Source organism: Athene cunicularia (assembly GCF_003259725.1).
Source record: "Athene cunicularia isolate RWA chromosome 5 unlocalized genomic scaffold, athCun1 chr5_part1, whole genome shotgun sequence".
In the NCBI taxonomy this organism is placed as follows: Eukaryota; Metazoa; Chordata; class Aves; order Strigiformes; family Strigidae; genus Athene; species Athene cunicularia.
The window spans coordinates 30,510,612-30,533,974 of NW_020799101.1; the positions used below are offsets into that span (position 1 = coordinate 30,510,612).

The 23,363-nt window shown below is 34.8% G+C and overlaps 1 long non-coding RNA gene across 1 annotated transcript; it reads left to right on the forward strand.

Moving 5' to 3' along the window:
- Positions 1–6,581: 6,581 nt before the first annotated feature.
- LOC113480293 lies at positions 6,582–23,119 on the forward strand. The gene is made up of 3 exons (XR_003398460.1): positions 6,582–6,592; positions 20,712–20,714; positions 22,999–23,119. It is a non-coding gene; the product is annotated as an uncharacterized LOC113480293 (long non-coding RNA).
- The last annotated feature ends 244 nt before the right edge of the window (positions 23,120–23,363 follow it).

Here is a 23,363-nt window from a genome sequence, read left to right on the forward strand (position 1 = left end):
TTGCTGATTAAAATAGTGAGACCATAGAAAAATACTATTTCTACTGTTTTGGAAAGAAACTGACACATTTTTTTCATCAAGCAATAATGAAGTATTTCTATTCTGCTGTGTTAGAAATTCATACAAGCAAAAACCTTCAAGGGACAGTATTTGTTTAGCAGCATATACAAATGATTTCTATCATCTGAGCACATAGCCCCTTACTAAAGCTTACTTTCAACAGAATGGAAATTCAGGAAGTGTAGGAAAATTACAACAGCGTGGCAAGAAGAAGTGAAGCAACCCGGACTATAATAGACAACTAATATTTTAATATAAAGAAAGCTTGTGGAAAAGATGATAGCAAATTCAGTTGTCAAACAATTAAGATATAATAATTCCAGCCAGCATGAGTCTACAGAAAATATGTCTTTTCATATACAAGTAATTTCATTTTCTGGTGAGATTTCAAGTTTCATTGTTAGCAGTAATTGTATAAATGTAAGAGACCCCAGATTTGGTTAGACATTAACAAATTGGCCGGCTGACAGATTCAAAAAAGGGACATCATTGAAAAATAATTGTCAAATGGAGCATTTCTATTGTACTTCCCTGGGGACTGAAACAAGTCCCAAAACTTTTCATCAGAGATATTTAAGTAATATATCACCTCAATAAAGTTTCCAGGTGAAACAAAACTTGATAGAGTAATAAATAAAGTCAGAGCAATTTGATCCTTTTAGAGAGAAATTTAAGGCCGATAGGGACCACGATGGTCCTCTTCTCTGAATGTCACTATGCTCCAAACTGTACTTCAAAAAATATTGCTGTCCAGAGCAAATTGTTCTGGTAATTACTTGTTTTAATTATTTAAAATGGGTGCTTTATCTTGAGTCTGAATTTGCCTGGCTTCAGGTTACAACTATAGTCTTGCAGTTATGGCAGTGCAGTTTTCAGCAAGCTGACCAGACTTGGAAGTACTTCTCTCTCCATTTAGCATTAGACAGTTTGGGTTATTACTTCCCTATATCATGTAATCTCACGTTAGATGGGGTGAGTCTGGGCCTACATCTCAGGTCTGAGACTCAGAATAAGTAATTGCCATTATTAGAAATACGGTAGCTCAGTCATGTTTCTACCAAGGTGGGAAAAGACCTGGCCTTTACTACAATAAGAACAGCAGCAATTTTCTGAACATATACCATTGATCTATGCTGATCTGCTTTGGAAAGTGACAGTAGGCTTCACACATCTAATTAGCTTTACTTCCATTTCTGTGCAGATCACATGTAAATATACCCGTGTAAATACAGTAGTAATCAGAACTGGCATGGAGAACTGTGATGAAACAAACAAAACCCTTTAAAAAACAGATAAAGAACTCATATTGTTCTGCTTCATGAGAAGCGATTTCACTCTTTGACATTTTCAGAGAGATATTGTTGGGCTAGGTAGGGGCACTTGCTTGGTAATTGTTTCTAAGCATTAGTTGGTCTTGTTTGATAATGCTAATTTTTCGCATTAAATACTTGTTTAGAGAGCTTGAGGATACTCAACTGTTCCTAAATTTTGAATGAAAGCAAGAGTATTTAGGTGTTCTCCAGATGGATCAAAATAAAATCAGCTGAAACAAAATGTTGAAGAGTATTCATCCAACAACTGCAAAGCAAAGTGGTGCAATTAAATTTATAACAATAGTTTTAATTAGTTTCTATCCTTAACCCCAGTGTAAAAGTTATTGGAGAACTGCCGGAGCCTTGGAGTCAGACATGGAATTGGCATGGATTTCATAAAAGGCTGAGCTCTAAATGCTTCCACTACTAGAAAACAGAGCTAAGTACAAAAGAGGAGACATTCCATTCTGGCTCTATGCTTAGGTTCTTGACCAAAACAAAAGATTTATTTTAATCCTTTTGAGAGTGTAATAGCTCAGCTTCCTTAAATATCATTATGGGTTAAAACACATCAAGGGAACATTCAGTATCTCAGAGAAAGATGTGGCTCAGCACATGGCTAAGAACTTTGAATATAAACTATTTTTTTATACATCATTCAAATAATATTTTAAAAAATGATAATTTGACTTTATAAATATGTGGACCCTCTTTGCAGAACCAGACCTGACACAGACAACTTCTACATCATATTCTATTGTTTGGTATTTGCATAGTCACAAAAACTATACCCCAAGATCCCAATCTCTTATATGAAAATAATTTAAATGAGATTATTCAATTAGATAAAAATTAGCTGCCAAATTTTTTAAAAAGCTAAACCACTGGATGGTAGAAAACCGAATAGGCACCCAAATCTATAGTTTATTGAAGTAATAGAGGGGAATAATGCAGTTCAGTTTTCTTAAATCCCTAATTCACTCAAGAAACCAAGAGGTAAATAAATTATTTATGAAAGGCTGAGATCTAGGTATTCTAAAATGTCTGGAGAAAAAAGTCAATTAATTTCACTAACCATGAATATTCTTATTTTGTTAAATAATCCAGTTCAGAAAGGTCTCAAGGCAAGAAGTAAGTAATTGCCCGTGATAGCTGGCCTCCAGGAAACACAATGCTGACTACTTTGCTTACTTTGCTTTTACTAGGAGGATGTTTACACACAACTGATGTTTTTCTGAATAGCTTTCTTATTTATCCAACACGGTTAGTAGTTTTGCTGAAGCAATAAATCTTAACTTCTTAATATTTGCACTTTCTTGTTTTCAAATTTCTGTACAAAATTAATTTCACTCAAATCCAGACCAAAAGACAATCATTAAGTGCATCACTTTTTGAAGAGAATAAAGTAAAAATTAACAATTTGAATAAATATGTGTAAGACTGTCTTTAATTTACACAATTAAATTGTGTATCTTCTCATCTAATAAGAAATATCATATCGAGTTACAATACTGCATTCTGGTTACATTACAAAGAATCCATAAAGAGCAAAGTTTAATCAACCAATAAATGCAAGCTAGTTTTAGCTTGGGAAAAATCACTACAGCAGCAACAAAGATTAACAGTTATTTTAAATTATTAATTCAAACATATTTGTATTTCCTTCAGACCTTTAGAAATATTTTTTATTTAGTGAGGGATTTATAAAGCTCCATATGAGATTTTTAAAGTCACCAATTGTTTACTAAATTAAAATAGTATTTGTCTGATTATTGAGTGCACAGTTACAAGACTAGTTATAGTAGACTGGTTAAAGTAAAAAGCAAAAGGTTAAATGAAAGGAAAATTAAACCTTACTTGTATTCTCAGTCATCTCTTCTTATTTGATAATAGATGTTTCTATTATTTTTCCCTATTGTCAGCTCTGAAGAGAATACGTAGCCATAGAAGAATAAGTTGACTTCTATCGCAGTTTGCAATTAATTAGCGAAATTGTTCACCAAGGTCCTATTTCTCAAAGATTTGCATCTTCACAGGGGTCTGTAAGGCAGACGTCCCTGCAAACTCTGAAAGTGTATCTTTATTTTCTATTGCTATGCATACTGCTACAAGAATTTGATATCAAAAGTAGAATTTGCAATGCTGACTTTTCAAACAAAAGAGAAAAAAATGACGGATTTAGTTGTTGAAAACACGAAGTAATAACATGAAAGTTCCCAATAGTAGTTATAAGTAGCTGTTTTCCCAGGTAGGATGAGATGAGGGCAGTTTAAAATTGAAGATCTTTGCATAGCACCTGTGATATATCAGTCTGTCCGAGCACCTGCTCCAAAGTGGCTAACCATTCTGATTGTTTCCACCTCTACTCCAGCTGCAAGAACCTGAATCCTTTTCATCAACAACTAAATTTTTATCTTCACAAATGACCTGAATGGCCTTGTGGCAAAATGGAGCCTTAGAAAGCTTGTAAGAGAAAAAGAAAATCATGCTGGGTTTATAAAGTTGGTCATTCCCTGTCAAGCCTGAGTGGATTCCCTAGAGAAGAGAAATCAAACATCCAAGTGAAGGTGATAGACTGGATGATTTGGGGCTCCCCTGCAATTCATAGTAATTATGAACCTTGCTTATTTTGCATATCTGAACTTTACAGTTGTTGTCCACTGGAAATAACCATTAGCTACTTTGTGTGCAGCTGATGTCAGAAAAACAGTCAATTCTTTCATGAAAAAATAAGAATTTTCAAATAGAATTGTTTCAACTATTACATAGAAGACATCTCAGGACTGAACTCTAACATTTTCCCTGCGGAAATTCACTGCTAGTGTATAATTATTCTGCATTTAAATTCCACAGCTGATTATGAGGCAATATACTCAGGTGGTTTAAAACTTCTGGCTTGAGTAAACAGTCTATACAATTACTTTGCTTAGTGTATTCACTTCAAGGAAAATTAAATTGTCAGTTCAATACTTGAAATCTAATAAATAATATTTCGAAAAAATACTTTCCTACTATAAATTTAAGAGCAACATTATATCCCCAAACATTTTTAATATTCATTGAACAGAAATTTCCTAATAAGAAGGGTATTTCATAATCAGGAATGGAAAAAATGTATTGCTTAGTCCTCTGCTTTCATATAAATTACTTGAGTATTGTGGTTTCAAAATTTTTTTAGAATTTTTTAAATAAACAAGGTCGGGAATTGTCCCCTGAGGCTTCATTAAGGCTTTATAAATTCTTACAACAATTAGGATAGATGAAATCAATATATTTACATTGCTTCATTCAGTGGTTCATCATGCTTTTCTATTTAAACAATTAAATAAAATTAATAAATTGTTAGATAAATTTTGTTATTTTATTTGAAAATATTTCTGCATATTTTAACATAACATTTTTTGAAGTAACAAAACACTAATGTATACCATTAATAAGCGGTGATAGACTTTACTATAAATATTGCCTCTGTTGCCAAGTAAAGTTACATACAAAGCAGAACACTGCAAACATCCATTTACTCATTCTATTGGTAATGAAAACATGGGTCTTTTGTATTATTATTTATGCGTGTTTTTTTCTGTGGCTATATATTCTATTAAAATACAAAGCAACATTAAAGTAGTAATGGTTGTGTTTGGAGCGTGTTTTTTTTAATACCAGTAGACTGTTGGTGTTATGGGGTTTCCAACAGTTTTAGAGCTGCTAAAGTATATCCCTGAAGCTTCACTACACTTTTTGGTTCACAGGTAGGAATCCTTAGTAAATAAAAGGTAAGCCAAAGTGCTGACCAGGTTGAAATTACATCTAAAATTACTCTCTATCTCACTCAGAATCTTTTGATACAAATGGGAATTATCTCACTGATGTCAGCTTTCATTTAATTACACTTACTAAGATGGCAATTTTTCAAAACAGAAGGATTGATCATGAAATATGATGAAAGCTCAGGTGCTCCATTTCTGTAGTAAGGCCTACAACCACTTGGTGAAAGCGTAATATCAATGAGATTTGTGTGAATCCCATCCCAGTATGTCAGCTTTAGGCATGTTACACTGGTTTAAATCTCTTAGAGCAGATGCATACGTAAGAAGCTCATTGATATTATTAGGTATGATGTAGGCTCCAATTTGTAAAATGGAGCTGCAGGTACAAAGGAAATTTATGGTCAGTTTGCAGCATCTCTGAAATACAAATTCCTTAACTACATGGGATTTGAACAGGAATTTCAAGAATACAGCTTTGGAATTAAATATCTAAATTCTTTTATTGTGTGACACTAAAGGGAATTCATCATGAAAGGGAAAGTGTACATCTGTGAATTCAGAAAAAAAAAAAAAAAAAAAGGGTGTAACAAAACGGTTAACCATAAGACAGCAACCAGGCTTTCTTTGCTTGTTCTCACTGCATTTCATTCATAGTGACTGTTGGCAGCACTCAGTGTGTGGGGTTTATATATGTATTTATAGATATATACATATTGCTTATATAGGAAGCATAGACACTTGAAAATAATTTTGTTTTCTCAAACCATTCTACAGAGGCCTACTTGTCCCCTTTAAAGCTGCAGCTTTTGAACTAGAGACATCGGAACTGGATATGTCTCCAGATTTGTCCAAAGATGCCTGTTAAAAAAGAGAGTTTAGTTTTCTAAGAGGCTTAATTAATTTATTTTTTTTTTTAAATCCTTCTGTTCTAGCATTACCCACACAGTGCTACAAAGCTTACTGAGTTGGTCAAATTTGAATCTCGGAGTCTAACACAACTCACTGTTTAGAAGTAGAGATCTTTGGCTCACATTAGTTTTGCAACTTGTGTTATCATAATATTATAAGAAGTTGTAATAATATAAGAAAAAGAAGAATTGTTGTAAGCATTTTAAGCCTTTTTAAGAACTGGGTTATGAATGATTAAAATCGGAAGATTAAATTGACTATTGAACCTCTAAACTTATCACACATCCTCATTTTAGATACTTCTGTGTCTGATGATCCAGACTGACAACAAAATGATTTAAAAATCCGATTTAAGTGTCAGTCAATGAAATGCAATTAATTTGGTGCTAAGATGGAACATTAGTATATCTTGTAGTAGAAGTTAGAACATTTTTTTTAACATCATGATACTTACATCTATCTCAAAAACAACCACAGCTATCCTAAAGACAAATTTGTGTTTAAAAACAAAACAAAACAAAACAAAATCTGCAAACTGAAAAAGTATTAGGTCTTCTTATACTAAATTGTCACCAACCAGACTGGATATTGATGAAAAGAAGTAAAACTTTCCAGCAGCCTCTGTGAACTGATTCTGGCCACAGAAACTGGAGGCAATCAAAAATAGCTCTTATTTGACATAGAACCTGTGAAAATGAGATCAGAGATGAATCACAGTGATTTTAAGATGACTGAGCATGACTTGTCATTTACAGTACCACAGCTGTATTTTAACAGAAGAAACAAATAAACTAAACTATAGCAGATACTTTAAGATGAATAAACAAGGTGGCAGTGGGGAACAAATATGTTGTCTCCTTCTTTGTCGACTCCAACTACAAATACGAGCCCAATGCATAAGAACACTGTTGGGCAGATGGACTAACAACAGCACCTACCAGCATGCAGCAAATTCTAGCTAGAATACAGGTGTTCATGCTTAAACTTGCCAGGTAGCCAGGAAACATTTGAGGCGGGGGGAGTAATCACGAAGGAGAGAGGAAGAATGAACCTCTTCAGTGCTTCTCCCTTAGACTTCAGCCTCTGTAAATTAGCATGACAGATGTATGATCTGGGAATTTTTCCAGATTAATTTTTAAGAAATTAAAGCATTCAGCACTGGTTTTGCTAGGAATGGTTTGGGTTTACTTTTTTTTTTCTTTACTTTTTTTTTGTCTGTCACAATGCCATGAATAGTTACAGATCTGCTCTGATCCCACCCTTGATTACTTGAGAACTTGGACAATGAAACCTGTTTGCTAGGACTCAAACAGCAAAACTTACTTTACTCATTTCTAAGGTCAAAATCTATTCCACAAGTGTTTGGATTGCTATGTATAAATTAACAATGTACAGGTTCAGGACTACCACTGAAATGTGGTGAAAGAGGAAATGGCTTAAGCAAGTTTTTGAGTGCAACTCATGGCCAGAGCGTAACTTTAGATAGCTGTTTTGCTAATGAACTCAAAGAAGCCGATATCCATGCACCCAAACTTATAATCATAGAAAGAAATACACACCCGCACACTGGTATGTAAAGAGGAACACCACAAACAAATTTGGTCAAGCAGGTCACATGGCATCACTGTTGGTACAGGTGCTTAAACCTCTTTAAGCCCCTAAAGAAATGTCCTTCATGATATTTTTATTTGTATTACGGCAAGCTTGGAAGTATCAAAAAAGATCAGAACGCTGCTGCACTAGACGTTGTAAAAAAAGGATGTCAAAGTCTAAATAGTCACAGAATATAAATAGGAATTATTTGCATTGTAATGTTGTCTACAGACCACAACCTTCAGGTACCAGAAACAGAGCAGAGATGTGGCCCTAGTTCGGAATCCATTATAGAGTGAAAGAATACAGCTAGCAAGAAAATTCAGCAAGCAAGAGAAATATTACCTCTGTTTTCCTGATGATAAAGTAAGCTGTGAAAAAAATACTAAATCTATATTGTGAAGGCTTTGAACAATTATTTTGCACAGCTCCTTGAAGAAATAGGCTCACAAAACTGTCTACCTGCACATGTGTGTTCTCAAGTAAAGTGCCGCAGCTTCCTAAATACAAATTGGTGGAAGCATGCACAACTACTTAAAGCAGGTTTTTTCCCATCTGTTTTACCTATAGGATTTAATTCATTTAATCAAATCAAGTCTCATGTGAAGGAATGGAAATAGCTCACCATATACCTGTGAACATTTTCACCTATCATAGCTGCCTGAAAGATAGAAATCTAATCTAACCAGCAGTCTGGGCTCCCTGTATAGTTAAGAGATACAAATATTCCAGAGGGTGAGTCATCCTTCTTAAAATAGGATGATTGACACTGTAGAATTGCTTTTCTTTAATTACATAGGGAACCCTGACCATCTCAGAATAGATACATAGCCTTACACTGAGTAACATTAGGTGAGATGAATAGGAAGACAAGTTCATTACATGTCAATAATGAAGGCATGAGTGGAACACTATTTGCAGAAGCTTTTTTTATATATTTATTGAAGGAAAGAATTCACGCTGCAGAACAGGTTGACGTACAAAAACATTCTCCATCTGAATATAAGCTGCTATCTCTGACTTACTTATCTAAAAGCAGATTAAAAGGATTTTTTAAGAGTATAGGAATATGTAAAATCGGAAAAAAAAAAAAAAGGTGATTTTTTACTCTAACAAAATAAAATCCAACATGATTCAGTGTATGAAAAATTAACTGGACATATTCAGACAAGACAAAATTCAACACTGAACATGGCAACACCACGGGAACAAAGCACTTTCTTTATAGATTCAAATCTGTAAATAATGATGGGATAACTTTCTGAAGAGTATGATATAATCCGAATAGGTTACTTCAGACAAAATGATTGTAGAGACTAATTTAGCTTTAAAATCTCTTCAATCTTGGAGGCCTGCCTGACTGCAAACTCTTGAATGATAGGTATCTTCAGATGACTCAAACTATAACAGAATTAACAGGAATATGGCCTTTGTTATAGAGGAGGCCTAATGCACAATAAACTTATCTGAACTATTGACAGGTGAATTCTCCCAACTGAAGATACTTTCCTTCTTTTATTCTGGCTGCCTCTGGAAAAAGCAAACATCTACTTCCAACATTTTTTTTCTGGAGTATAAGCTTTGCAATAGAGTTTTAATGTTGAGAGAGACTCTCTGAGGTCATTCCCCAGGCAAACCCATCTATATTGAACACGCCAGTTTGAGAGGAAAGCTCAAAAAAACTGTCAAGCTCTTCTCACAGTGCTAAAGGGACTCGTGGAAAGAACTGATTTAAGCATGTATTTCCATTTAAAAAGGATGTTCAAGAAATACTCTAATTTTATCTGATTTTTGCATTGACCCTCCTCTTCCAAATTCATCAGTGGTTTTCAATAGAACTAGATTTTCTCTCTTTTATTTTTGTCACTTTTAAAAAATTCTGTAATTTTGTTTGCTCTACATGCAGTTTTTGATACTTTATCAGTTTCTATTAAACATTTGGGTTTTATGTAAAAATATATATTTTTAATTGCCACATAGACATTAGGGTCTAGTCATCTCTCATACTGGATGCAGGGCTGTTAGAATTCAGCTATGTTCCATGATCAATACAATAAAAAGTTTTATAAGTAAAATAATTATCTCCTTCTTCTTTCCTGTCCTCAAATGTTTATTATATATATCTTCTTTTCACACAATAGATACATTTCAAGGAACCTATGAGAAAGGTTTGAGACAGCTCAGTTTCAAACTGTGTCCTGATTATTGCTTTGTAAATGAAAGCATAGATTTGAATGTGTTGTTTATTTTTTGTTTTGTTTTGGGTTTTTTTTTGTTTCTTTTTTTAACACAGTTACTGCTGTAATGACACTGGGAAAATATGTCTGTTTACTGTAGACCAAATAGTTTCCTTAAAGCATTCTAAACACATGCAAAAGTTCATGAGGCATAATGATTTGAGTATTTCTTTTAGGTAGGTGTTCTGTATTTCAGAAGATCCATATGTGCTACAAACAGTGAACAATCAGGAACACTCACTGATTATGATATGATTTTTTTTTGGCAGCCTCTTTCTGTTGCTCTGACAGAATTGTAGTGATGCATTAGTCATTTGCATAGAAAAGATCTTGGTCCATGACAGTCATTTATTGGTGGTGCCATCTGCACTTTTTGTGAGTAGATTCTAAGATAAAAAAGTATATTTGTGCATTGGTACTTTAAAAACTTGGATGCAGTCCTAATCCTTTTCAGCTAACACTGAAAAAATAAATAAAAAGTGTAACTTGCTTTCTTATTATGAACTAAATCTTAAGAATTAATTAGAAGGACTGAAATAAAAATTCAATTGAATCATAAAATAGCTCACAAAGACCCCGGGGTTTTTCACTTTATCTCAAGGCACTTGGATTGCTGTAATATATATTTCTACATGTATTTTCAAAATGCCATCATTCTTCCTGGTGCTATTTACATAAATTGTCTTGTGCAAAACCCCAGTTGTAACAGCAGTAAAACTACAGTTCCTCTTCCCTGAGGTCTTCTTATTTGTATGATCATTTTGTACACATTTCAGGACAAATCTAGTGCTCAATAAGAAAATATTATTTTTCTGACTGCGGGTGTCTGCAAATGGAAAGGATCATACTCCATTCGATTACTAGTAGAAACAAATACCATAACTGAGTATTCTTCTCTGTGACTGTTCTGATCCTATTAAGTGCACTCTAGAGGATGTAAATTTAAGAAGCATCGTCTGTTGCTGTTGCCATGATAAGACTCATGGAGTTTGCAGATCGTTGAATTAATTAGGCTCAGGCTCATGCAGGGCTTTTTAGATTAGTGAGCATGTACTGAATCCAGAACTAGAGAAAAAAAAAAATCTTACATTTTCAGACTGATTTACAGAAATTCCTACAATCTTTTGTACTTTATGAAAAACAGACCACTGGAGATCTAATTTTAACAGAATGGCTTACCTCAAAATAAACTATATAGTGCCTATTACCATATAAAAACTTGAGGATTCCCTGATGTCCAGATACTAAAATAAAGGAGAAAAAAAAGTGAAATTTTGGCTGCAGTGAAAAACAACAGAATTTTCCTTTACCTAATTGGATTGGTATTTCTAGAATGGATTTTAAGGCAAAACAACTCTAATGTTCTGAAAATGTGAAAAAAAAATTAATCACCATCCTCTAACAGTAATTGACATGCAGCATCAAGGCATATAGGAATTTGTGCTCGAGAATTTATTCTGTGGTCATAGAGTAAAACAGTAACTCTTGAGAGCTAGTACACAGAGATGGAGGAGTATCGTTGCTCAGACTCATCCAGACAACAGCATATCTTCTGTTTCCATTAGTTTTTCAGATGCACAGTACACAATGATTGATAAAATAATTTCTCAGCTAAGCACTCATGACTGAAACTCATACACAAAATCCAAAAGATTTTGCAGACTTATCTGTTCTTCCCATCTGATAAAGGAACTTTTTCTATGCTCTTAGCAATACTGTCTTCATTTTTAGGACTGATATTGTATATCTATTGAAAGTAGAAGTTTCTTGCACTGCAAATTAGGAAAAGTTTGCCTGATATATGATAGGCAAATGCCAACTAAGAATTTAACTTATTGCTTGAAAACATTTTTTGTTTTGTTCAAGCTTATTGCATAATTCTTTGTAATTTTATTTTTAAAAATAATTTCAAGCTACAGGTATTTTTGTTTCAAAGCGTTAGCATATAAAACTTGATGATATATAAATTTCAAAATAAAAAAAGATCTTCCTGAATATTTATGAATGTATTTTGTACCCCAGTTTAGGGATTACTTATTTTTTAATCACTCCATTAATATGGGGTGGGAAAGCTAAATTAGATACATGGCTACATCTAGTCTGTATTCACTGAGGAAAACAGTGATTTAATTTTGATTTTTCTTGATTTTTCAAATAGAAGTTTTAAAAGGCTATAGTGAACAGTAATACATTTTGAAACAACTGTTCCCTCAACAGTCAATAACTAAAGCAAAATATGATTCCTTCATCCAAATGCCTATAGATTTTAAACTAGAGGAATATTAAGAACCATGATAGATGCACTCGATTTATGCCACTTACTTGTTTCTTTCAAAAAATCACACAACAAGTAATTTTCATGTTTCTTCTGCAGGACTCTGTTTATTCATCCACACCATAACTATAATATACATGTGGGAAGTACATGCTTCAGTTAGTGCTATAAATTTAATGAATACTTCTAAGGCAATCTCAGATCCTAAGGAGGGCCTCATGTAAGTATAGAATACTAGTAGATGTCTTGCTTTCTTCTGCAAACAACAATGCTTAATTGCTCTTCCAAATATGCCTCTCCAAGGGAATGCAAGACATGTTTGAGGAACACAAGGGGGACCTTCTATTGTGGAATGCTCTAACAGGCTCTAAGCAAAGGGGTAATAATGGCTGAATTCACTTGAGAGAGGAGGGCAAAGTAGTATGGAAAAAATGACAGAATACCATTCCGTCACATCCTTCCCTTTTGTCTGAGGCAGAACTACAGGAACTAACAGCAACAAGGGGTCTTAGATAGTGACAAACCAGTATTAGAATGTTCCAATTTATTAGATTATGCATTACCCGTTAGGATATCTTTAACCTGCACAAATTTTGCAGCTGCATTGAAAAGGAATCAAACTTTTAAATGAAAACTATATCATGATTTTGAAATATATCTATAATTTTATTTAATTTGGGGGGGAAAGGGAAGATTATAGAATAAATTATAACGTTATAAATTTCAACTTACTTATACAACAAGTTTTTCCAGTGGATATTGTAACACTAATATTACAGCACAGAGATGTTATCAATGCATACAAACATGAGTCAAAATAGAACCATATTGGGCAGTATAAAGCTTTGGAACATTCAACTAATGATAATGAAAACTAGCTTATAAAAATTCAAACAGCATTTTGTGAAACTATTATAAAGCTAGAAGCTTGGGAATTAGACAGAGTACCCACACAGCAGGAGAGTACAAATGAACACCTACGCAGATGGCTGCTATAAGAACTGAACAACCACCATTCTATATAATAGAAAGAAGCAAAATGAAGTGCCGATTGTAAGTGGTGCTTAACTTTATTAAGCTAAGAGAACACTATTACTGAAAGTCTGTATCTGACAAAGGGAAATTACTTTGTTGTAATCATGTTCATGAGCTGTCTTGTGCAGTCAAAGGCCTGCCATTCATTTAAATTAAACTGTAGCCTTTAAAATGTTAATTAGATGTTACAGCCAGATGCAATATTGAAGAACCTTTAATTTATAAGTTTCAACCATTTTTCTTGAAACATTCTCACATGTTTGTAACAGAACAACAGGCATGGATTTGTGACAATATCAAAAGACTAACTTACCATATACATTCCTTTTGTTGTCTTTGATAGCTCTTCTATATACATTAATGAGTACATACAATAAATACCTCTTTGAAAGGTATATTTCTGAAGTTAAATTGGAAGACAGAACTTGACTGTATAATAATTTTTAAAATTATTTTTAAGACATTACTTTTTCTAAGGTTAGAAAAGACCTGATTGAGAAAATCTACTTTTACAGCTTTCCTTTACTTCACCGTTCAATAAGCTTGAAGTAGTCCCAATTTACGTGGACAAGTTCAGCAGGACCAGTTGTAGTATTATGGCACCAACTGTTTATGAAAACAAAACTATTAAGCTGACAAAAGCATGTTCAAACAGCAGTATTGGTACTAGTGTGAAATACAGATTGAACCCTTCCACCCACCCAGGAACATTAATCAGAAGGAGATTTGTGATACAGAATGCTAAAGCTCAGGGGATGATGAAGTCACTAAATGAAGAAAAAGGTTTCATATGGAAAAAGCATCTGCACTTGCTAAACTCAGATTTACATTATCAGCAATGTTGACTACAAATGTTATTGTCCACCAAACTTTATTTCAAAGGTGCTGAGCACCTTCTCTTCCCACTGCTTTAAGCTTGAACCCGACTGCTCAGCACTTCAAAAATAAAAATTTCCCATTGCCATGTCAGCATTAATTAAAAAAAAAAAAAAAAAAAAGAAAGGTATGCCCAAAACTATCAAGTGACTGGGTTTTTACAAGACTGATTTAGGCAACAAAGAAAGTAAACATCAAACTGTGTTGTGTTTTGGACTCAGTTTTCATGTCTAGTATTTATTCTCCTCAAAATTATATTGCAGTATAACTTAGAAGAATTTTTGTGTCGACTTCTAACCTTCATTACAGTTTAGAAATACTTTTTTTCCTTTTCAGTTAATGTCCTGACATGACCTTGGAAATTATAATCATTACATATACTTGCACATATATAATTGTATCTCACATAGAAAGAAAAAAATTCTGATAGAAGAATTCTTATGCTGGGTATAGCATTAGATGTATTTTCTTTGTATTCTTAGCAGGTCCAGCTGATCCAGGTTTGAAGGCACTGTATTGCTATGTGGCTATTTTGGGTGAGGTAGCAATGCTAGAATGTGTGTAACGGGAGATACGGTACTGTGATGTAATTCTGTAGTTCTATTACTAGGTCTTGTAAACCATACAAACAAAGAATTTTAAAAAATCAGGAGAAAAAAACACAAAATTAAGAAGAAAACACTGGAGAAAACTTTTGTTTCATTGATTGTTTTTGCTGTAATAAGATTACACATCCCAGCCAGACTGTAATTAGGATTGGGCTCTTCCTCTTATCCAGTCTTCATTATTCTCTTTCAGGCAGCTACTTCCTAGCAGTATTATAAGGAAAGCTAGGGTAGTTCTGGACTGATTCTTGTCCCTGTAGCCTCTTTCTGAACCACTTTATTATAACACACAATGAAATAAATCATCTCATCTGCATTAGGCATTTGTAGAGCATCTAGGTGTTTTGTCAGACTTCCATGGCCATGCCAGTTGCATTATTGTGGATCTTTTGTCGTGTAAGATCTGATTCATGTGATGTGGTATACAGTTACTCAGTAGAATTAGACTAGTGTGCTAACTTTAGTTCACGCATTTTAAATATATGTAATTATAGCACGAACACTAGTTTACTGTCACTCCTTTTCTACATCTCATGTTGACATTTCCATAAAAGCAGTTCAGATTTATTATTCAGGTGGTTAGGCTGGTCTTGAATCCATGGTCCTGTTAGTGTTTTCATTTTAATAATTATGATGAAAATGAAGACATGGAATACAAAAATTTTTGTGAGACAAAAAAATTATATCAGCCATACAGAAATGTATTTTTGTTCCCCTTTTTAGTTCCTTATTTATAATATTATGTCAGCTGAAAGAAAACTAATCACTTGGGTTAACTGGAAATTCTCCTCTCATAAAAGCACTGCAGATACTTTTGGTAGAAATAATACATTTCCCCTCTTTTAGAGTGATAGCCATTCTTTCTCCCCCCCTCAAATATTCTCTTCAGAAAAAAACTTAGAGGAACACAGAATTCAGCAATATTTCCAGTACATGTTAGTGCTTGAATATTGTCACTTCTATATAAAGCAAATATTAGCCTTTTAAAGGAGTCATATTTCAAGGATCAGGTGGGAAGCACAGAAGTGTTGGATGCACCTCACTGCACTGCTGTTCATCCTCAACACTTTGCACAATGTGAGAATGTTTAATAATTCCAACCCAGCCTACAGATAAGAATCTCTGGTGTCACATCACAACTGACAGTGCTGGTGTGAGATTTGTAGTAAAACAATATTCCAGCTGTAGCTTTCATTTACAGAAATAAAACATCAGAATGGAGGGGAGGTGTGGGGGGTAGAAGATAAACATTTTAGTCTTTTAGCACCATTTATACAAATTACAGTGAAGCTATAAAAAGTGAATATTGAAAAGTAAGCAAAAAAGAGCAATTAGAGTGTAGAGATTTTTTTTTTTTATTTTACTGGCTCTTTTTAAAAATTACCAGTTAATATTTAACTTCTAAAGACATCCAGTGCAAGCAGATCACCAAATATAAATAACCTCTTTCCTAAATAAAGTGTGTGGCAACTGTGGGGCAGGCGGTCCTATTTTTCTCCAATTAATCATTAGAAACTGCACATGCAGGAAAAGTCTCGGGGGATATTTCTGGCTGGGAAAAAGATCCTCCCTCCTCAGTTCTAATCAGTCCATCCCATCTGTAATGGGTTTAGAAATTGTTAATGACATAAAGTGACAGTCGAAGGGCTTTTTGGTCTGTCAGTATAGGGTTTCTGTGAGCTCTCTAACAAACTACTACATGCAGTTCTCAAAGCTTCTGGAAAATGATCTGGATTACAAGGGAATAAATTTGATATGCTAGCAATCACAATCAGGAACTGAAAAGAAAGGCTTCCTTAATGCTGTTCTTTCAACCATAATGGTACTAAGACAAATCCGGCTGTGAGACAAACCATGTAAGAGGGTTACTAACACTTAGAATATAGGTCTATAGTATAGAATATGTAAAATATACAAACATCCGAATAGGAAGCTAAGAATAGGAACTTAAACAATCCTTTTGAAAATTTTATTAAATTCTGAATGCAGCTGTAATTATAAAACCTAGCAATTATGGATAAAGGCTAAGTGGAATAGTTTTAGATTAAATGCTTGCAATATAGATTGGAAGTCTGTGTGCATGCATATCCACCTATTTAGAAAGAATATAGAATATTCAAAGATAAATGTGTACCCAGAGTCAGAAAACTTTCCTTAATCAAAACTTACTGTTTGTGGACAGCAGTGCATAATTTGATCCTATTGACATTAAAAACCATTTTTATTCCATTTCATTCTAGACCTGGAGAATTAATCTCCCTGAATCTCACCATTTGTGAGTTGTATTGAATTAAATTATTTCATATTGAATTAAATTATTAAATTATATTTCTGAGTTATATTGAATTAAATTATTTCATATGTCAGACTGAGGATAACAGCTAGCAAAAGTTTAAACCATTTCAATTTGAAATTTAATACAAAACTCCACTAGAAGATCAAGATATCTAATATTACTTTTGGTACTATAGAAACCAAACAGATCAGATTCTGATCTCTCACAATCAAAAAAAAATCCTTGTATAGCTGATTAAAAGTAATGAAATTTTTGCATGAAGGAACTCAGGATCTGGTCAGCTGTGCATGCCTTAATAATGTATGCGTATTGGTGAATATGAAACATTGCTGGAGTAGGTTAATAATGGATATGGAAATGGAAATTTGCCAAGTTTCTTAAGACAAATTTGACTCTTCTAAAGCTAAGCATTATTTTTCCTATTAGTTTTTCAGTTTTCAGAAAATTGTCCGACCCTAGTGTGTCAGAGAAATTGACATTTCAAGAACTGGCATACATGCCAAGTTGCACTGAAGAGCATTAGAGCATTGTTCTGGAGAAACGCTTCAACCTCCTCATTTGTTGACACCCCCAATTTTTTTAAACTACCTAAAGGTGATGAAGGTCTATATACTTCCCAATTTTCTCCGCATAGAAATATTTTATCATATTACAATGTAAACCAGGAAATATTAAAATATCTATTCCTGAGGAATCACATGCAGCATGAGTGTGCCACTGGATGAGCTGACAGACTGTAGTGTTGCGCATGGCCCTTGGTAATGTGATACTGACAGCGGAAATTTAAACACGGAGCTCTTTCTAGGCACAGTGTACTCCTCACCTCTGAGTTAAACATCACCATCTTCAGGCAGTGATATTCCAACAATTTAATTGTGTCATACAGATGCTGTCTTCAGTAAAAGCAGTGTTTTAAATAGTCAGTAGATGCCAAACACCACAGTTAATATCTTAATATATCATCTCATTGGATTTAAACTTCATATTCCACAATATCAACTTAATCTAGAGTGTTACCATAGTAATCTATGAATGTTAGGCTTATCATTGTATGTCTCTGTCTGTTTACTCCACAAATTTTTGCAATTTAGACAGATCTCCATGCTCAAGTTGTGAAAAATTGTCTTCAGCTACTCCCCAATACCCTGAGTTTGCATAGATCCTTCACTTATTGCTATAAATCAACAGCTAGGAAAAATCAGTATTTTCTCAGCGAAAGTCACAATTCACCTCTTACTTGTGTTACAAAAGAATTAAGACTTTTTTTTTTTTTAAGGATTATGAGAAATTTTAGGAAGCAGTTGCTGGGTCAAATTCCTCTTGTAAAGCCCAGTTTCTCTTTACTATCTCTTCTCTTCATTGGCTTTGTCATTCAGTTCTTAAGTGTAACTATGATTTCCACCAAATTTTTGAGACTCAAGCTTTGGCTTACAAGATTCCAGCTTTCTTACCATGTACTTAACCCTCAGGAAGTGTCTGAAACTCCCTATACATTACACATACCTGAATAAATAGTACTGCTCTTCTTCTCAGTGACATTTTTAACCTATTTTTTATTCATTATTATTAGGCATAATATTTCTAATTAGCAAATTTGTGTTGCAAGGTCAAACACTGCTTTCATGACATTGAACTTGTTCACTTGGCTGACATTCCTGGCTGACCCTTGAAATTTTACTTTGACCATTAATTTCTGCATATACTTGGAGGTTGTGTTTGGGGTGAGAGGAGCAGAAATTTTGTCTGTACCTCTGGTTGTCCTCTTTTTCTAATTATTTTTCTGCCTTTGTTACAGAAGGAATTAAACAATGAGATGTCTCTATATAAATATGCGCTGCATTTGGTCAGCAACATATACATCTAATAAATTGGGATGTCACCACAGTTTCAGTTATTGATTCCATAAACAAGCACAGCTATCCTTAACAGTAGTAGGGGAAAAAATCTTAAAGGCTACACTGGAAATACTTACCTTGATCAGTAATGAATAAAATCAAAAGGGAATGATGTTTGTACCAAGGAAGCAAAATATGATATTTTCTAATAATTTTGACTTTCAGGCTAGAGTTTAATATTAAAGAAACATGTTCTATTTGTGTTTCATTTTTTGTATCTTCAATCATTTTACAACAATTATCAATAAAGTAAATTGAATATAAGAAGTCTCATTTGTATTTATTTTGGTAGTGACTCTAATTCTCTATAAAAAATAGGTAAAACAACCAACAAATCAAGTTAACATTTTATTGGACTCAGTAGCTAATATTGTTTTTTCCAGTCTTATCTAGACCAGTAAAATATAGTGAGAACCATACTGTCAAGAATTCCCTGGTTATTGCCATCTGCACTGCTCCATTAGTTTTTGGTTGGTTTTTTGTTGTTTGTTGTTTTTTTTTTTTTTCTGGATAGAGCACAGAAGTTCTGCTTTATCTTACAGTGCGGTGTTATTTTAGAAGGTATCAAACATATTATCTATCACTGTCTTCTTCTACTTGTTATTCTCTTCTAATTTCTCATTGTTCCTTCAGAAACATTCTTTGCTGCCTCCTCCCATTCTAGTCTCCCTCTTTCAGTATATTTCTCCTACTACTCTGCCCTCGATCAGCAATTTTTCACTCTCTGCACTTCACTCCTTATGTCAGGATCTCACAATCATAGCTGTTGACTAAACACCTACCCACATTCAGCATTGTGACCTACCTTCTTGATCTCTCACAAATGTGTAACTGGCACTTTAAATTAGCATGATAAAACAGATATTTTTATTTCCATGTTAAGCTTTCCTGCTTACTAAGCTCTCTATCAACACCTAGACCACCCCTTACTTGATGTTAAACAGCCTCAAGATTTGCACACATAAATTTTATTCATAGGAAACTCTGTTAAAAATTAAATTAAAAGGGACATTGACTCTTAAATCACAAATCGTCTGTGATAGCCACAGAAACATTTTTATTTCACACTGGTTAAATATTGTGAGTTGGGATCTCAATCTGTTTCTAGGAAGCTTTGTTCAGTTTGTTACTTTGCCCTCCCACCCTCCTGGTTTCTGTCTGTCTTGCTTTCCAGCCTACCACATCCTTTTTGATATCTGGATTTAAACTCTTTAAGCCAGAGAATCTCTTACTATTTGACCACAGAATAATTTACCACAATGGAAACATAATTTTTGTATAAGAATCTGAGATTCAACACAAAAAAAAAAAAAAAAAAAAAAGTGAACTAGGTTAATTATCTCGTTTTAGAGTGTTACTGATCATTCTAAATTGAATTTAGGAACAATTTTAAAATTGGCTACTGTTAATATAAAGATAAATGAAAGAGTCCTGTGGAGCAACTCTTAGTGGACAGAAGAAACACAGATCATACAGACAACCTTGATTCACAGTAAACCTTATTTTGAAAATTACAACAAAGTTTATTGTACTGGCCCTCAGCAAAAGGCTCTATTTCATCCTCAAAGTTCTTGTGACATGCTTTATGGTGACCTCCTACTCAGATCTGTGAAAGAAATGCAGAAGATGTTAATATTTTTTCTTTCTTTCTGTATGACAGTGACATTTTATGTTAATTTCATCTGCTCCTTGAGCTCTCAGAGCCAAAACATTCTGTGGGAGGCAGAATGATGTCATTTTAGTCATAGCATAATTTTTCAGCTGCTAGAACAAGACATATTGTGGCATATTCTTCAGTACTTTTTAAAAGTAGTGAAATATAAACTTAAGGTGATATATTTATGCATGAGGGGGTTACACTGCCTTTTTCAGCTCTTAGAGCTAAATAGCAGGTTTAAAGTGACATTATTCCTCCTCCACCAAATATTTTGCTTGCAGGCCTAAGGACACAAAATAACCTTGACCAAGTAATACCATTTCCAGTTATTGTAACTACAAGCAAATAAATTCAAATATGAATTTTGGGTTGCATTGGAGCCAGGTACTTAATTTAAATGTCATCCAGAAGAGACTGTCCATAGGATAAATTGGTTACTTTGTAACAGACTAAAAAATAAAATTAAACTAAAATGTGAGTAAAATCACTAAAATCTCCCTAGGACAAAAGAGATTAAAACTAGTAATCATCACAGAGGATACAACAAACAACTGCTGCATTGCTAGCTCTGTATTGGAGCCAGGGAAAGAACAAAACCAATGGGTCTCTCTAGTCAGATTTTTAAAGGAAATACAGATCTTAAGCAATGAAGAACAGCAGTGACACTGTCTTTCAATATATTCTGTTTCAATTGGTTCAATGTTAATTTTTTTTTTATTTGCATTATACACTGAGATAAAAAGCTGTTCCTGGGAAGTAATGCTTGAAAATGTGCACACAAAGTAGTAAGCATCAAATACTTATCAAGTTGAACCTTTATTCTAGCCAAGTTTAAAACCAAAGCTATTACTCCATTAGAGAAATATTTCTGCAAGTCATTAACAAAGATGCATGCATTTTAAACAGTTCATTCACCCTCAAAAAGTGGCTGCTTCTTTGCGTTAATCCAGAAAGTATTTCAAGCTTCTGTAGTGACAACAGAGTAAAGAATCATAATTAAGATAGGAGCACCTTCACATTCAGAAGCCCTGGTCCTCACGTGGGACATCAACTACCCCAATATCTGTTGGAGGGACAACAAGCAGGGCATAAGCAATCCACGAGGTTCAGGGATTGCACTGATGATATCTCCCTTTTCCAAGTGATAGAGGATCCAAAAAGGAGAAGTGCTGTGCTGGACCTTGTTCTCACTAATAAGGAGGGGCTGGTGGGAGTGTCAAGATCAAGGACAGCCTTGGCTGCAGTGACCATTAAATGGTGGAATTCAATATCCTTTGAGCAGTGAGGAGTGCGCACAGCAAGCTCACTACCCTGGACTTCAGAAGAGCAGACTTTGGCTCTTCGGGGATCTGTTTGTTAGAGTACCATGCGATAAAACCCTGGAGAGAAGATAAGCCCAAAGAAAGATGATTAAAGTTCAAGGATCACCTCCTCCAAGCTCAGGAGCTATACATCCTAACAGAAAAAGTCAGGTTAAAATGCTGGAAAGACTGCATAGATGAACAAGGAACTGCTGGACAAACTCAAACACAAAAAGGAAGACTAAAGAGAATGGAAGCAAGGACACATAGCCTGAAAGGAATACAGAGAAATTGTCCGAGCAGCCAGGGATCATGCTAGGGCACATGGAAAAATAAGGAGGTGATTGGTGACAGCCAACATGGCTTCACTAAGGGCAAATTGTTCCTGACAAATCTGGTTGCCTTCTACAATGTGGTTAGAGCATTGGTAGATAAGGGAAGAGCAACTGACATCATCTACCTGGAATTGTTCAAAGCATTTGACACTGTCTCGTGTGACATCCTTGTCTCAAAATTAGAGAAATGGATTTGGCAGATGGACCACCTGATGGATAATAATTGGCTGGATGGTTGCACTTGAAGAGTTGAGGTTAGTGGCTCGATGTCCAAGTGGAGACCAATGACAAGTGGAATTCCTCAGGGGTTGGTGTTGGAACCAATGCTGTTTAACATCCTTGTCAGCAACATGGACAGTGGGATTGAGTGCACCCTCAGCAAGTTTGCAAACACCACCAAGCTGTGTGGACACACTGGAGGGAAGGGATGTGCCATCCAGAACATCCTTGACAGTCTTGAGAAGTGGGCTGATGTGAACCTCATGAAGTTCAACAAGGACAAGTGCAAGGTCCAAGGCAATCCCAAGTACAAATACAGGCTGGGCAACAAATGGATTGAGAGCAGCCCTGCAGAGAAGGACTTGGGGATATTAGTAGATGGAAAACTGAGTATGAGCCAGCAATGTGTGCTCACTGCCCAGAAAGCCAACCGTACCCTGGGCTGCATCAAGAGAAGCATGTCCAGCAGGTTGAGAGAGATGATTCTCTCTCTACTCTGCTCCCATGAGACTCCACCTGTACTTCATTCAACTCCGGGGTGTCAAGTATAAGAAGGACATAGACCTGTTGGAGCGAGTCCAGAGAAGGGCCACGAAGATAATCAGGGAGCTGGAGCACCTTCCAGTAGATTGAGATCAGATATAAGGAACAAATTCTTCCCTGTGAGGGTGGTGAGGCCCTGGCACAGGTTGCCCAGAGAAGCTGTGGCTGCCCCCTTCCTGGCAGTGCTCAAGGCCAGGTTGGACGGGGCTGTGAGCAACCTGGGCTAGGGGAAGGTGTCCCTTCCAACACAAACCATTCCATGATGCTGTGAAGAAATACATTTTGAACATAATTGTTCTCCCCAGTTTATCTACTTTAACTGGCTGTGCACAAGGCATTAGGCACCGCCTGCTCCAGGTGAACTGAGCCGTCAGAATCACCAAGCATGTGACAATGAATGATTGCATAGCGGTGGCACATAGGCAATAAGGTAGGCATGATTTGTAC